The sequence below is a fragment of the Marmota monax genome, unplaced genomic scaffold, assembly GCF_021218885.2.
Source record: "Marmota monax isolate L192 unplaced genomic scaffold, Marmota_monax_Labrador192_F-V1.1 WCK01_AAM20220418_F8-fsc00206, whole genome shotgun sequence".
Taxonomy (NCBI): Eukaryota; Metazoa; Chordata; class Mammalia; order Rodentia; family Sciuridae; genus Marmota; species Marmota monax.
Window position 1 is genome coordinate 146,512 of NW_026694490.1, and position 15,386 is coordinate 161,897.

The following is a 15,386-nucleotide window of genomic DNA, read 5'->3' on the forward strand; positions in this document are numbered from 1 at the left end:
AATAAAAAAGGAGGGCTGGGGATGTGGCTCAAGTGGTAATGTGCTCGCCTGGCATGCGCGGGACGCTGGGTTCAATCCTCAGCACCACATACAAATAAAATAAAGATGTTGTGTCCACCGAAAACTGAAAAATAAATACCAAAAAAAAAAATTCTCTCTCTCTCTCAAAAATAAATAAATAAATAAATAACAAAAAAGGAGAAAATACATATCATTAAAAATAAAAATAAATAAAACTATTCCATCTGGCTGAGGTGCTCAGAATACAAGTGAAGGGAGATGGTCATGGGCTCTGCTAATCTAAGATTCTCTGGGTCATCTCAGGCTGTGCACCTCTGAGGCAGGAAGTGGGCTAGGAGTTGTTGAGCCCCCAGTTTTCAAGTTGTGATAAACATCAGGTGTAAGTGGTAGCTACAGCTAATTGAAATTCCTCTCAACTGGAAGGAATGGCACAGAATGCAGGCCACTCCAGGCATGTAGTCTCTATAACTTCTTTTTTTAAATTCTTTTTTTATTGATTTTTTAGATCTCTCTCTCTCTCTCTCTCTCTCTCTCTCTCTCTCTCTCTCTCTCTCCTTCCTTCGTTCCTTCCTTCCTTCCTTTCTTCCTTCCTTCCTCACCAGGGATTGAATGCAGAGGCACTTACCCACTGAGCCACATCCCCAGCCCTTTTTATATTTTCCTTAGAAACAGGGTCTCACTGAGTTGCTTAGGGTCTAAGTTGCTGAGGCTGGCTTTGAACTTGCTATCCTCCTGCCTCAGCCTCTGTAGCTGCTGGGATTTCTGGCATGTAATGCACTCATCCCTCTAGAACTTCTTATCTGTGTATCCTGGCACACACTTAAGCTGTATACCTGGTACCCACTGTGGTCCTGAAGCCTCTGAGTTTGGGTCACTATTGAATCACAAAAATGTTTGCTGGGAGATGTATAGTGGAACCCCATGACCCCTCAACGAAACCATGTGACTGATCTTGTCCTGTTGTAGGGACAAACGAGGCAAGGCACAGAAGATAGCAGGAAACAGTTTTATTTGGCTGCAGCCAGGTTCAGAGGGTACAGCTTTTGCTGTAATCAATCAATCCTCTGAACCCCCCGAGTTCAGGGAGTTTCAGTGTTTTATACCCAGCATGTAAGGGGAGGGGCTCAGAAGTTCACAGTCTGCAGAAGTTCACTTAAAAGCAGCTTTTTCTTTCACTGTTCTGGGCAAGTTAACTCTTCAAGGACAACACCTGAGAAGGGGAGAGCTTCTTCTCCCCTTTCTTTCCTCCCCCTGCCAGATGTTACCATGGGCCCATTTATAACTTATCTTAAAAATATAGACATCTCTGTGAAGCTCAGCTCAAGGCCAGAGGCCTTGTTTGCACATTTCTTCAAAGTACTATACTGATATGTTTGTGAAAAACTAGTAAGGGGATGTCCAGCACCTGGAGTGCTGGTATCTTCTCGGCCAGTGGCCAAGTAAACAGGGTGACATGAAAATAGGAAGTTTATCTACAATGGACTCTTTTGCTGACAGTCCTAGAATTAGCCATGGTGAAGAGGGCTTTTCTGTGGAGAAAGGGGTGCCACTTCAATTCCCCCCTTTAATGATGCTCCCCATAATTTAATCCTTTAAATTTAAGAGCATCATTACCATTATCTTGGCTTAAAGTCTTATACAATGTCAAAACCTTAGTTGTTGCCATCCTTTTAACAGCAGCTTCTATAGTGGACCCAATAGTTTTAATGCACAGTGGAGCCAAACATGGGAGCAATGAACAGGTTAATAGCGGAATACCCATTACACCAGTTAAGCTTTTAAATCTACCAAGAGTTGAAAACCATCTGCCAAAAGCATGTTTGGGACCCAAACTTCAATTCCCTTCTAGGTATGAATGAGCACATGTGCTAGTTCTCTTGTGTTGTTGGCTATATCCTTAACTGCTTGCCTATCCATTTGGATGCAATAATCTGAGCTGTTGAACTCTCCACATATTTCTTTTTCCTTAGCCAGTAGGTAATCTCATGCCAAGCAGTTTTGATAGTTAGCCACTTGCATCTGATCTGTTGTGTGGCTAGGATGTCAAAGGCTATGGCAGTCTTATTAATAATAATTTCTAGTATAGCTTGTAAGTGAATAATTCTGTTTAACATGTAAATAGGAGTTCTATAATTTCAACTGCCATTTTGTCCCCAGGTAGCAAGACCATAAGTGGCAATAATCCTCTGGGATGGCCAGTTACCTTCACCCCAAGATTGGTGACCTCCTAAATCAAGTTTCTTTCCAATGGACCTCTTTTTCCTTTCCAAACAGTTATCCATCTATAACATTCCTCTGGTGGGACAGGTCCTAAATATATGTTTTACCACCTCTTAGTTATAGTGGATTGTCTTGACACATGGTTCACATGATCTCCATGGCTGGAATAGGAGTAGGGCAGAACCTCTTAAGGTTATCAAAGGAAACCAAACTAAATAATAGACTAACATTTTGGTTAGCATAGGTTAAACAGCATAAATTAACAAAGCCAAACTAATAACACCAAACAAATCCTAGAAAACTTATATAACCAAGATAAAAAAATAGATATATAAGTGAAATTTTGTTACCCAGAGTCCAGTCAGTTAGGAGTTACTGTTATCAAACCAGTAGCTAAAACCAAACAGAGAACTGTGTATATACCTAGAAGCAAGGGGTGGCAATGCATTACTGTATAAGAACTATCTCAGAGGTTGAAAGAGTTTCTTAATCCCGGTGGGAAGTTTATCTTTCACCATGTATTGATCAGTTAGTCCCTCCTGTGTGGCTGAAACAGGGCCGCAGTCTCCTCAAGCTTCGGCCGTGCGTAGACCAGTCAGCTTCCGGAGTGACTGGAGCAGGGCTGTTGTCCTTCTGATCCTCAAGCTTCTCTGGTGCTTCTTTTTCTTCAGGATGGTCAGCTTCAAGGGCGTATCAGCATCTGGAGAGCACTCCCAGTCCGCAGCTGCAGGTGTGAGTCTGGTGTAGTGAATCCAGGGACCTATCTCTGCAAACTTTACTGCAGTTGGGGTGGATAAAATAACATTGAAAGGGCCCCTCCAAAGAAGTTTAGAGGCTGAATATTTCATTCTTTGACCCAGACTCAATCTCCAGGCTTGAAGGAGTGTGCACCTGGGTCAAATTCACTGACAATCTTTCTCTAACCCATTGGTTGAGAACCTGTAAAGTTTTCCCTAAGACCTGAAGCTGTCGACTCAGGGTTAATTTTCCTATCTTTCTTAAGTCTCCCTGTAGTCCCCTAATAAGAGGGGGGGCTCCTATATATTATCTCAAAAGAAAAGAATCCAGTCCTCCTAGTGGGAGTGGATCTAATCCACAACAGTGTGATAGGGAGAAGTTGAACACAATGTAAGTCTCCTGACACAGCTTACCCAATTGAGCCTTAAAATCCTGTTCATCCTTTGAACTTTACCAGAACTCTGCAGCCTATAGGCAGAACGTAACTTTCATCTGATATGTAAACTCTTGGTTAGTAATCATATCACTTCTGCCCCAAAGCTGGCCTATTGTCTGAGCCAATAATTATTGGGACACCTTAGCCTTTTCAGTGCGGGTGGGAAAGGCTTCCACCCAGTCAGAGTATGAACTCACAAAAAACAAAAGTTATTTATAGCCCCGTGAGCATGGTAGTTCAGTGAAGTTTACTTCCAAGTCTTCAAAAAGTGCTCCTCCTATAGTTTGGATTCCTGGTGAAAGCTTTGGCCCCTGACAAGAATTGTTGTGAGCACAAACCTCATATTGTTTGCAGATCATCCAGGTGATGTTTGTGAGCTGGGGGTCATAGAAACGTTGACTCAGAACTGTCTCAAGTGCTGTATGTCCAACATATTTTTGCGAAACTGTTTGATAAAGGCTGGGGCTAGAAACTCCGGGATGGCTATTCCAGCCATCAGAAAATCTCCACCATCCACCTGGGAGAAAATTTTCTTGTTCAGTCTTAAATCACTTACTTTCATGTTGGGAGTGTGTTGGCTCCCATTTTGTTAGCTAGTCGGCCAGGCAAAAGGGCAGCATTTAAACCTGGGACTGGATTTTCTTCCCGTTTCTTGCAGACAGCTAACCTGGCCTTTCTGTCAGCTCTCCTCCTGTTGCCCTGAAAAACCACAGTGTTTCCCATTTGATGACCTTGGCAATATATAATCACAACTTTCCTGGGAGCCCACAGTGCATTTAAAAGTTCAAGAATTCCTTGCCCATACATCATGCCTTTTTTTTTTCTCCTGAGTTAATGAGCCCCTTTTCCTTACATAAGGCCCTATGAACATGAAGGTAGCCAACGCATATTTTGAGTCTGTAAATATCCACACAGACTCCTGCTGTCAACTGAGGTGCTTGAATCAAAGCAATAAGTTTTACTTTTGTGCTGAAGTTCCCTGAGGCAGACATTCTGCCTCGACAGTAGAGTCCAGAGTGACCATTGCATATCCAGCAAAACATACCTCATCTTTTACAAAACTGCTTCCATCTGTGAAGTACTCTGCATCAGCGTCCTCGAGAGGCTGGTCTGTTAGGTCTGATCTGCTGGAGAACACTTCATCCATGACCTCAACACATTTGTGATCAGGTTTTCCAGGTCCAATGGGCAGCAAAGTTCCTGGGTTTAGAGGTCTGATGACCTCAACATAGATATGTGGGTTTTTACATAACATGTCCTGATATTTGACCAATTTTTCATTAGTCAACCAATAGTGTTTTAACAATGTCAAAATTGAATGAGGAACTCTGACTACCAGTTCTTGTCCCATGGCCAGTTTATCAGCTTCCGATACCAGAAGAGCTGTGACTGCAAGAGCTCAAAATAAAGGTGGCCAGCCCTGGGCTACAGAGTCCAGCTGTTTGGACAAATAGGCCACTGGACGGTGCCATGTCCTCAGCATCTGAGTCAAAACTCCCACAGTTACTCCAGACAGATCATGGACATACTGAAAGAAAGGCTTTGTGAGGTCAGGGAGCCATAATCCAGGTGCACAGGTGAGTGCTTGTTTAATGTCCTCAAAGGCCTTTTGCTTAGTTGACCCCCATATAAGAGGATCCCATTTCCCCCCTTTGTGGCTTCATAGAGGGCTTTTGTCATAACTGAAAGTTGGGGATCCGTACATGTCTGAACCTAGTAGCCCCCAAGAATTCTCTAGTCTGATGGCAGGTTGAAGGGACTGGAATTGAGCAGAGCTCCTGTTTCTTTTGAGGCCCAGTTGCTATTGTCTGTTCTGTTGTCGAGTCAGATGGTAACCAAAGTATTTGACCTTTTTCTTGGTAGATATGGGGTTTTAAGTCAGAGTCCAGTGCTGTCCCAAGGATGATGTACTCAAGCCCCTGGGAGGAACTGTCATTTAGGGAAGGGAGGCGTACATAGAGTGTCTGGCGCTTTAGGATGCAGGATTTTTTTTTTTTGTTATCTCCCAGTGCAGGATCTTGGTTGCTAGGATTCTCCAACTCTTAAATCTTAGCAGAGGCTGATGACCTGGGACATAATTTGTGTAAAAGGCACCTATGTAAATCTCACCGTGGGCCGTCTGCGGTTCCATGCAAGTCCCAGTGTGGCAGCCACATTGTGTCCATCTAGCTGTTGCTCTTTGCATGGTTTTCTCCTCTTGTCAGGTGGGAGCCTGCTCTAATTGTCTATAGTAGCTGCCCCGCTTGTGTTTTGTTCAGTATGCTTGGTTGCATGGGGCTCTGTGGCCCTTCCTGCTGGTGGCTCACAGCATGCGGCTTGGAGCCAGGGTGGCATGTCCTTTTGGAGTGAGCACCCTATGGCTCACTATCAGCTGTTAACATGAACATATTCCTGGCTCATTTTGGGGCTTGCAGCAGCTGAGCCCTCCTGAGGCACTGGGTCCCGTGCATCAGATACAGTTGTGTGTGTCTATTGGACCCCTGCCATATTCGTCAATCACAGACTTCCGAGCAAGTGGGAAGAAACTGAAAGGAGAGGCTGACGCCAAAACATTCATTGCTTTTCTGTTCAAGTCTTAGCTTTTGAGCATGGCAGTGGGTACTTGTCTGCCAGGGCCATTGGTGGCTTCCCCTTTTGTCTGGCCATGCTTTTTTTTTTTTTTTTCCTTATAAACATTTGGACCATTGTCTTTGTACTAGTGAGACCCCCCTTTGAGTGAACTCCGGGTTTGTAAGGAGATCCATCCTCCTCTTTATCTTTCTGGTCTGCCTGTCTTTGAGTCTCTGGCACGCTTCTCAGTAAAGCCCTCTAGGATTGTAATTTTTGTCAAATGGCTCTCTGAGCCTGTCCCACAAAGGCTGCATTGATCACCTGTTGCTTGTGCCTATGCATTTCTTCACTGACAAACTTGCACTGTGGCTGCAATGTTTGTATGGTGCCCCCCCCCCAGCACCTTTGGGCAGGGAGAGGGGCGGCAGCCGCGGTGGCCTGGACATTTAGCTCTGAGTCAGTTGGGCACATCTCTTTTGATTATTGCTGCCAGTTTCATAGGGCAGAGAGGCCTTAGGCAGATGTGGGGCCGAGAGAAATATTCAGGCTATCGAGGGTGCGAGAGGGAGACGCTGGAGCAGCAGGAGGCTTATCTCGGCTCTGTTTGTCTGCAGATGTGTTCAGCTTAGGCTGGGGCTCAGGGCTGGCTCCAATTCCTTCTAACTCTTGGGCACAGACAGTGTGTTTTTTTCTCTTTTTTTCTTTTCTTTTAGACTTCCTAGGAGGGCTTCTTGACATCTCTCTATCTTTAGCCCTTCTTCTTTGCTGGGGCCCCATCCTAGGTCTGGATAATAGGCTGCATCAGATCAGTCATGGTACAGGGTTTCTCCATGTAGGAGGGAGTATGATTTTTCCAGTTGATGAGCACAATGGTGGTGAAAGGCTGGCACACAAAACTGCCTTGTCTCCCTTGTCTCCCTCAGACGTTTCCCTCTGGTCAACATGGGTATGTCCTTTAGTCCCTTGCAGGGGCATCTGGAGAGTTTTCATCTGGGTTGTGGTTCTGATCTTGGGACAAATCTCCCACCTTCATCTTTGGAGGTGAAAGAATCTTTGGTTCTAGGAAGCCTTTGGCTTTGAGGCCATCACAGAGGAAAGAATAGCCAGTATTGGGGGCCATCATTTGTTACCTCTGAGGACAAGGGGGCTGAGGGGACAGTCTGCTGTCCCAGTGATCTTGGCAAAATTGGTCTTGGGTCCTCTTCTGGCTCATGGGGAAAACTGTTTTCTTTCCTGTCTTTCCTAGTCAGGTTTTCTGTTTAGCTATTTTCCGCTGGGTCTTAGAGACCACTATGCTCCTGGCTAACCTCAGCTTGGACTGTCCATCTAGACAGGCTCTCAACCAAGGGGGCTGTTTTTGTATTATCTCTTGCCAGCAATCAATATAAGAGAATTGGTTCAGGGTTCCAACAACAACCAAAAGGACCTCAGCAATGACTCTCTCATCTAAAGATCCTTCTGGTGGCCATCCCACATCTTGGGTGAGCCACTCTAATTCACAGAGTCTGCAACCTTTGTGGAGTGAGTCTCACCCACAGTTACCAGGAAAACCTTCCTAAAGGCTTCTCACACACATTTCAGAAGTCTCAGTTTCCTTAGTGTGCCTCCCATGTTCCACCCTGCATCGGTGTCGCACACTTAGAACAAAACACATTTAGGACAAGACTCGCTTCGTCCTTCTCCAGCAGCTCCCCTCGCGGGGACTTAGGGCCCTCTTAGCCTAGCGGGTCGGTATCAACCCCAGACCTGGAGTTTTCACCTAGACGTTGGTTGGTGAAATTCCTCCATAGACTGTATGAGGTGCCACGGAACCGCGGATCAGGACTCTGCACTCGCTTCGTCCCTCGGGTTGGGTTGGAACCCTTCCCTTTGTCCGTCTCATTCACACACTTTCACACAGACATGGCCAGGACAGAATTTCTATACCGCCCAAATTCCAACAGTTCCAAACCAAACAGAAAAGAGAGTCACGGTTTCCCCTCTGCTCGCTGACCCCGAACAGAGACTACTCTGGCTACTCCCCGGGTCAGTTTCAGCTCCAACCACTTTGGAGGGTACTCGGGACCCAACAGAGGGTGATCAAGCCTCTCTTCCACCCGCTTAGGTCTCGAAGGGGAACTCAGGTGGGCTACAAAACCAAATGGACCCGGGTCCTACCTGTTCAGCTGGGCGGTGCTCCAAAACCCTAATTCTGGTTCCTGCTGCCTGTGGGTTCTGTTGTGCTCCAGGGTGGCAGCCCCAGGGCGCTGGGTGAGTCAATCCTCCTTCAGGCCAAGAGTGGCCTGGGCGCCAAGGGGACCACTGTCCCCCATCGCCCCAGGGAAGTCGGTCCTGGAGACAGGAGAGGCAGAATAGCCTTCCTTATCTCCTCTGTCCCATCTGGGTCACCAAAAATGTTGTAGGGACAAAGGAGGCAAGGCACAGAAGATAGCAGGAAACAGTTTTATTTGGCTGCAGCCAAGTTCAGAGGGTACAGCTTTTGCTGTAATCAATCAATCCTCTGAACCCCCCGAGTTCAGGGAGTTTCAGTGTTTTATACCCAGCATGTAAGGGGAGGGGCTCAGAAGTTCACAGTCTGCAGAAGTTCCCTTAAAAGCAGCTTTTTCTTTCACTGTTCTGGGCAAGTTAACTCTTCAAGGACAACATCTGAGAAGGGGAGAGCTTCTTCTCCCCTTTCTTTCCTCCCCCTGCCAGATGTTACCATGGGCCCATTTGTAACTTATCTTAAAAATATAGACATCTCTGTGAAGCTCAGCTCAAGGTCAGAGGCCTTGTTTGCACATTTCTTCAAAGTACTATACTGATATGTTTGTGAAAAACCAGTAAGGGGATGTCCAGCACCTGGAGTGCTGGTATCTTCTCCGTCAGTGGCCAAGTAATCAGGGTGACATGAAAATAGGAAGTTTATCTACAATGGGTTCTTTTGCTGACAGTCCTAGAATTAGCCATGGTGAAGAGGGCTTTTCTGTGGAGAAAGGGGGTGCCACTTCAGTCCCACTCTTAGAGTAAGGGTTTACCAATCTGCCTATTTCAGAGTGGTGTCCTCTGCTCCTCTCCACCTCAATACACCCCACACAGGCAGAGCAGCAGAGTGTCCATGTTGTCCCAGAGATGGACATATGCTGAGATTTCTGACCTCTAATGCAGTATAGACTCAGGACCTCTTTCAAGATACTTCCTGGCTATAGCACTCTGAGAGTTTGCTGGAGATGCAGTGAACTTCTTTAAAGCTAGCCTTCTGTGTGAATTCTGGGTCTCTTATTCATTTAGGCTGTATGTCTGTGAGGTGCAGGCTTCTGTGCCAAAAGAGCTTGCTGAGACTCTTTCTCCCTTACCCTTATCCCCTCAGAGGGGAGAAGCCCTCCCCTCCATCTGTGGTGTGGGGGCATTCTATTTCTCTTACTATGTTTATATGCTTAATTTTACCAGATCTTTTCCCTGCTACTGAATTCCAGTGCTCACCCATGGCCGCTCATCTCCACTTGCAGCTATACACTTTTCTTTAGTTCTGTCCCATAGAGGATGAAATGAGTGCTGAATGCTTCTGTTCTGCCATTTTGCCTCCTTCATTTAGGCATTTTAAAAGCTTTAAATATTTGAAAGTTTTCTGAGACTCTTCTATTTTATCTAAACTGATGCATTGAGTAAGCAGACTACTTCCCTCTTTCCATAGCTCTGTTTTGGGGTTATTCTGAAGGAACATATTCCTTTCTCAGGAAAATTATGTAGATATTCCTGATTTGGAATTGCAGGAGCAGCAGCAAATTTGTGAACACTAAAGTTTCAAATGATAAGAAGCAGAGACACACAGAGGAAAATGATTTATCTAAGTTAACAATAGATGTTATTTCTAATATGATCTCCTATCTCTAGTAATCTTGCTCGATTAATTGAGCACCTACTGTATGACAACACTGTGCTAGTGGATGACATTTTTATATGGTTATATATTTATCCTTAATCTTTATGACTTTGCCAATTACCAACTACAAATACTGTGAGAAACACATTTATGGTAGGACACCTAAAGAAATGTAATAAATTTTGTGATTCCATATGTAATAATTCCAGGCAAATGTCTTACCACACTCTTATGCATTTTCAGATTAAATGTGACAAAGTAAAACAACACAGTCGCCAAATTCCGTGTCAATCATGTACTGGTTATTAGCTTTGCCAATTAATTTTAACTCTCTGTACTTGAAGAAGACTAATATACTTTTAGAAATATTTAATACATAACATGTACTGTGATCAGGGCATGTGGAGGATGCTATAAGAACACAGAGGAAGGAAACCTAGCAAGGCTGGGAGATGTTAGAGAAATAATACTTGACCTTCTGCTCTTAAAAGTTTAATATTCAGGCTCAGTGGAATAATTTAAGTCATGCAAGAAGAACCCCCGTTAAAAATAAAAGTTCCTTCCTTCATAACCAACCATTTTTATTCCAGTGTAAGACTACTGGAGTTACCTAAAAGTATCACCATTAGAATGATTTCTCTTGATGAAAACCTCTACAAGACCTCAGTAAAATTTACAAATATTTCTAGGGAGTGGAGTACATGTTCAGAAACTATGTCTTCGGTCTGTCTTCTCTCCCTTAGTACCATCCACAAAGATCAGATATTTGGGAAAATAAATGATAACAAAAGAGCTGTAGGGAAGAGGATTAGGAGAGGATTAGTGAAAGGGTTTATCCCTAGCTAAGCAGGCAATGTCAAGAGATGTACTTCTTTAAATAAGGGAAGTTGCCCTGGAGACATGTAATGGGGGTTGATGGAGCAAAGCCCCCCCCAAAAAAAAACACTATTAAAATTTTGTTTTTTCTACATTTACATGAGAGTAGAGAGTATTTTGACATATTATGCATACAAAGAATAAGTATAACTTGTTCCAGTTAGGATCCCATTCTTGTGGTTGTAGATGATGTCGAGTTACACTGGTAATGTATTCATATATGATCACAGGAAAGTTGTGTCTGATTCATTCCACTGTCCTTCCTATTCCCATCCCTTCATTCCCCTTTGTCTAATTTACTGAATTTCTAATCTACCCCTCCCTTGTTGTGGGTTAACATCCACATATCAGAGAGAACATTCTGTCTTTGAAAAACCCACTATGCTTATCTAATTGTTTCCAAAGACCCAGCTTAGTTCCTAAGTTATTCTTGAAATAATAAAGACAAACATTGGGGATAATGTCCATATTAGACACTTGACAGCTAAAAACCCAAGACTATAAAGAAGAATGTTCTTCTTATAGCATCAGAATGTGTAAGTCATATTTTAAAATGAAATGAGAGTTGGTATGATTGTAAAGGTGGAAAAGTCATCTGACAAACATTTTATATTCTTTTCAATGTCTAAACCCAGGGCTTGAATGAAAGTTAGAATATAAGTAAAATGAAGATAAACTTTTGGAAGGAAGTATCTAACTAACTCCAAAGCTGTGATTTTTCAAACCCATGAGTCACAATAGCTTATTTGTCTTGAAATGCAATTGGGATTTGTTAAAACAAATGAGGTATGGTAAGACATGCAAATGCAGAAACTACCATCATGAAAGAAAGGTTTTCCTCATGGTTCCCTAGAAATAAGGGAATATGTCATGCAGAGGCACCAGGATTAGGAAGGAATGAGAGGAAAGTATAGGTACAAGTCTTTGCTGTGGTTTCCACAGGGAAAGGCAAGGAGTGATAAGCAAGCTTAAATTTGGTTAGATTGTTATGTAGTAACAAATAGGTTGAGTTGGAAGGGAAAACAAAACAAAACAAAAAAACAGGCTCAGGTGCTGGGGTTGTGGCTCAGTGGTACAGTGCTCACCTAGGATGGGCAAGGCCCTGAGTTCGATCCTCAGCACCACATAAAAACAAATAAAATAAAGGTATTGTGTCCAACTACAGCTAAAAAATAAATATTAAAAAAAAAGAGTTAAAAAAAAAACAGGCTCAGTGTCACACACCAGTAATCCCAATGGTTAGGGATGCTGAGGCAGGAGGATTGGGAGTTCAAAGCCAGCCTCAGCAACTTAGCAAGGCTCTAAGTAACTTAGCAAGACTCTATCTCTAAATAAAATATAAAAAGGACTGGTAATGTGGCTCAGTGGTTGAGTGACTCTGGGTTCAATTCCTGGTACCAAACAAACAAATTAAACAGAATTCTGAGCCTCTACATTTTTCCCTTCCAGGAACTTGTAGCATAGAATGTGGGGTTGGGTCCTTTGTCCCATGAATTTGAAGAATAAAATCACAAGGGTGTGAGCAAAGTAACAGTATTTATTAAAGTCATACAAAGAAAGCAGAGGTCCCAAAAAGGGAGGGATCCCAAGAGAGGGATACTGAAGAGTGGCTATTGTCTGGGAGTTTATATAGATCTATAGGTTTAAGGAAGTCAGCTGCCTGCTCAATTCTGGATAAGGCATTCAGTGTATTCATGCAGCCTCAAGTCCAATCAAATATCAATCAGGCATTTTTGCTTCTTTAGAGAGGCATTGGACCTCAGTCACATAGGTCTTGATTTTAAAACAGCCTTTTTGTAAATTTCTTAGCAAATATATGCAGGTGCTGTTTGTGCTCTACTGCCAGGAAGTTACCCATGGGCCATCTCCCTATCTTCTCAGCCTTATCTCTTCCTCATTTGTGAGAAATAGAAACTCTGGTGGTCCATTTTCAGAATATCCAATCTTAACTGGATCCAATTTATAGTCCTTCTTTTTTGCCTGCCCTAATTCAAAATTAGCCAGTCTCATGTGGATATTTCTCTTCTCACTCAAGGGTTGGATGTCCTCTCTCAGAGGGCACAGATGCAGTATAGGACTGCATCCAGAGGGTACAAAACACCAGAAGATGCACTAGAGTTAAGGCCCCCTCTCTCACTCCCTCTTAGCAAAACCTTCAAGTCTGATTTTCAGAGATGCAATTCTTTGACCATAAGAGAGCATCCTCCTTTTTTAATATTTATTTTTTAGGTGTAGATGGACACAACAAAATACCTTTATTTTTATGTGGCACTGAGGATCGAACCCAGGCCCCACCCGTGCTAGGTGAGCGCTCTACTGCTGAGCCACAATCCCATCCCCAAGAGAGCATCCTTCTATATGACATTTTTTTCTCCCTCTTTTAGTCCAGTGCCCTATCAAACTCAATTTCCTTTATACATTGCAGATAAGTCCCAATCATGACCTTTTGGGGATAGGCTGGAGTTATTTCCTGCCACATGACTATTTAAAACCTTTCTGTAATTTTACATTTAAGTAAACCCTATATATTGTAGGGAGAGTTTATTAAAGGTATGCATAGTGGGGTCATGCCCATTCAATAGACACCTCAGTTCCAATGTTTGCATCTCCATGTAACATTTTAATTGCTCTCAGATAAACTCCTAAACCTCCCTTGGCCTTGGCAATTTTAGGGAGGAGAACAGCAGCTGGGGGTTCTGAGGACAGTGTCTTTGTGTTCCACAAAGGAACACAATGTAATTTAGCCAACACAGAGCCTGGCACACAGAGTCCCAGGAGTTTGTAGCAAGAACTTGAGTTCAGATCTCACAATTGTAGCTAATCTCCTTTGCAGGGATGGCTCAGTTGCAGAAGGCTCCCTGTGTACTAGGCTGGTTGTAAACTCTGGGGGCAGTAAAAACAGGAAGTTAAGTCTCTTTTGACCCCCACTGCTCTCTTCTTTATGCCCTTGGAGAAGTAATTTCCTATAAGGACTCCATCTTGTTTGCATGGACCAAATGAAGTAAGTTTGTGGCCTGTCACTTTCATCACCAGCCCTCCTTGATCACTAGACACAGAGATTTCCCTTACTGGAGCGCTGTGATATAGTGGTGACAGGTCACTCTCTTCTGGACACCATGGGTGAGTTGGTAGCATGAGGTTTTGGCTTTAGATACCCACAAGGCAAGAGGAATTCTTTCTGTTCCCCCACCCAACCCATAGTATACCCAGCAAATTGGGAACCCAGTGACAAAGGTCCAGACTATTTTTCACCCCCTTGAAGATATATACATAGTGGGCCCTGACACATCTATGCTGGATCCACATGGAAAACCTCTTTCCAGTGGCTATGGTCATGGCAGATCTGAGATATCCCCCTCATTTAACAAGAAGATTTGAGTCATTTAGACCTCTGAGGTCCATTATTTGGTAAAGAGGAGTATCACCTGCGGTGGGGGTATTGAAAATTAACATTTCTAGGATTTGTACTAGTAGTGGAGGAGGGGTAGTGATCATACCAAGTGTCCCTGAATTATCCTAGCAACCATACAGAGTAAATTCTGTTTCCCCTCTAAGTTTCCAGAGGCTTGCTTGATAGCCCAAAAGATAGTGTATTCTGGAATGTTGCATGTATTGTCATGCAGTGCTTTGTCAAGTAAATTTTGTTACTGAGGTTATTTAAATCTTTACCTGACGGTTTTTTTTTTGTTGTTGTTGTTGTTGTTTATGTTACTCAAAGAGGTGTGTTAAATTTCCCACTGAGAGGATGAATTTGTCCATTTCTCCATTTCTGTTTTTAACATATATATTTTCTCCATATACTTCTATCAATTTTTTTTTTTTTGTATATTTTGGCTCTGTGGCAAAAGGTACATACACATTTGTTTTACTAGCACCTTCATGTTGAATTGAACTTTTTATCAATATGAAATATCCCTTCTTTTCTCTTGTACTGTTTTCACTTAAAATATATATTATTTCTCTTGTTAATGAATTAACAGTTATACCAGCTTCCACTTGGTCTGTGGTTTAATTGTATATCTTTTGCCATATATTTTTTCTGAATTTTCTATATCATTATATTTTATATGTGTCAATTTAAGGAAACATTTTGATTGAATTAACTTTTTAAAAAAATCTAGTCATGGGCTGGGGATGTGGCTCAAGCAGAAGCGCGCTCACCTGGCACGCGCGGGGTTCTGGGTTCGATCCTCAGCACCACATTAAAAAAAATAAAAATAAGAATAAAGATGTGGGGCTGGGGATGTGGCTCAAGCAGTAGCACGCTCGCCTGGCATGCATGCGGCCCGGGTTCGATCCTCAGCACCACATACAAACAAAGATGTTGTGTCCGCCGAAAACTAAATAAATAAATAAATATTTAAAAAAAAAAAAAAAGAATAAAGATGTGTGTCCACCGAAAACTAAAAAATAAATATTAAACAAAATTCTCTCTCTCTCTCTCTCTCTCTCTCTCTCTCTCCCTCTTTAAAAAAAAAAATCTAGACATGATCCCTGCCTGTGTGTGTGTGTGTGTGTGTGTGTGTTGCTGGGTGTGAAACCCAGGGCCTTGTGTTACTGGGTGTGAAACCCAGGGCCTTGTGCTACACCCCCAGCCCATGATCTTTACTTTTTAATTTTAAGTCTTCATTTCATTTACATGTAATTCCAGATATAATTTGGATTAAATATACCATTTTCTAT

At 43.0% G+C, this 15,386-nt stretch overlaps 1 long non-coding RNA gene across 1 annotated transcript; it reads right to left on the minus strand.

Annotated features, from left to right (window-relative positions):
• Positions 1-1,013: 1,013 nt before the first annotated feature.
• On the minus strand, positions 1,014-8,912 carry LOC131423234 (uncharacterized). Its single transcript, XR_009224410.1, has 2 exons — positions 8,123-8,912; positions 1,014-3,019 (listed from the first exon to the last, which is right to left on the minus strand). It is a non-coding gene; the product is annotated as an uncharacterized LOC131423234 (long non-coding RNA).
• Between the last annotated feature and the right edge of the window lie 6,474 nt (positions 8,913-15,386).